Below are 2,500 nucleotides of genomic sequence, written 5' to 3'. Positions count from 1 at the left end.
CCCCCTCCACTCCTCTCGTCTCCTCTCCTCAGTTCCTCTTTTTCTTCTTCTTTCTTCTCACTTTCTTCCCTGGTCTTCTCCTCCTCTTCCCCCCTCACCTCCCCATCCCTCGTCTCCTGTTCTCCTCTCTTCTTGCCTCTCACTGTCTCCCTTTCCCTCCTCCCATCCTCCCTCCCCCTTACTTCCCTCCCATCCTCCCTCCCTCTCCCTCCCCTCCCACTTCCTCTCCTCCCCTCCCACTTCCTCTCCTCCCCTCCCCCTTCCTTCCCTCCCATCCTCCCTCCCTCTCCCTCCCCTCCCCCTATCCTTCCCTCCCTCCCCCTCCCCTCCCTCCACTCCCCTCCCCTCCCCTCCCCATCCCTCCCCCCTATCCCTCTTCCCCTCCCCCTATCCCTCCCCTCCCCATCCTCCATCCCCTTATCCCTCCCTCTTCCCCTCCCCTCCCTCCCCCATCCCTCCCTCCTCTCCCCCCTCCCACCCCCTATCCTTCCCCTCCCTCCCCTCGCCTCCCCTCCCCTTCCCTTCATTCAAACTCGGAGCGAACTCAAGTCAGCCGGCACCTGCTCTCTCCTCCGCAACTCTCCCGGAATTAGGAATCAGGAATTGAGACTTAGGACAACACGGGAGGAAGGAAGGAAGACCGGGGATTTAGCCACTGAAGGAAAGAGTGTGTGTATATATATATATGTATATATATATATATAGATAGATAGATAGATAGATAGATAGATAGATAGATAGATATAGATATATATATATGTATGTATGTATGTATATATATGTATCTATATGTATATCTATATATCTATATCTATCTATCTATCTATCTATCTATCTATCTATCTATCTATCTATCTATCTATATATATGTATATTTATATATAAATATATATATATATATGTATATCTATCTATCTATCTATCTATCTATCTATCTATCTATCTATCTATCTATCTATCTATCTATCTATCTATCTATCTATCTATATATATATATGTATATGTATATATATATATATATATATATATATATATATATATATATATATATATATATATATATATATATATATATATATATATATATACGCACGCACACATGAGCTGACATATATACACATATATGTATGTACATCAAACACATGCGTAGACATAACACATGCATGCATACACCTATACTCTCATACAACCACACACACACACACATACACGCATGCACACACACACACAAACACTCACACAAACGCACATACACGCATGCACACACACACACAAACACTCACACAAACGCACATACACGCATGCACACACACACACAAACACTCACACAAACGCACATACACGCATGCACACACACACACACAAACACTCACACAAACGCACATACACGCATGCACACACACACACAAACACTCACACAAACGCACATACACGCATGCACACACACACAAACACTCACACAAACGCACATACACGCATGCACACACACACACAAACACTCACACAAACGCACATACACGCATGCACACACACACACAAACACTCACACAAACGCACATACACGCATGCACACACACACACAAACACTCACACAAACGCACATACACGCATGCACACACACACAAACACTCACACAAACGCACATACACGCATGCACACACACACACAAACACTCGCACAAACGCACATACACGCATGCACACACACACACAAACACTCGCACAAACGCACATACACGCATGCACACACACACACACAAACACTCACACAAACGCACATACACGCATGCACACACACACACAAACACTCACACAAACGCACATACACGCATGCCAACACACACACAAACGCACATACACGCATGCCAACACACACACACAAACACTCACACAAACGCACATACACGCATGCACACACACACACAAACACTCACACAAACGCACATACACGCATGCCAACACACAAACACTCACACAAACGCACATACACGCATGCACACACACACACACAAACACTCACACAAACGCACATACACGCATGCCAACACACACACACAAACACTCACACAAACGCACATACACGCATGCACACACACACACAAACACTCACACAAACGCACATACACGCATGCACACACACACACAAACACTCACACAAACGCACATACACGCATGCACACACACACACAAACACTCACACAAACGCACATACACGCATGCACACACACACACAAACACTCACACAAACGCACATACACGCATGCACACACACACACAAACACTCACACAAACGCACATACACGCATGCACACACACACACAAACACTCACACAAACGCACATACACGCATGCCAACACACACACACAAACACTCACACAAACGCACATACACGCATGCACACACACACAAACACTCACACAAACGCACATACACGCATGCACACACACACACAAACACTCGCACAAACGCACATACACGCATGCACACACACACACAAACA

Source organism: Penaeus vannamei, chromosome 5 (genome assembly GCF_042767895.1).
Source record: "Penaeus vannamei isolate JL-2024 chromosome 5, ASM4276789v1, whole genome shotgun sequence".
Lineage (NCBI taxonomy): Eukaryota > Metazoa > Arthropoda > Malacostraca > Decapoda > Penaeidae > Penaeus > Penaeus vannamei.
This window is presented reverse-complemented; position numbering follows the sequence as displayed.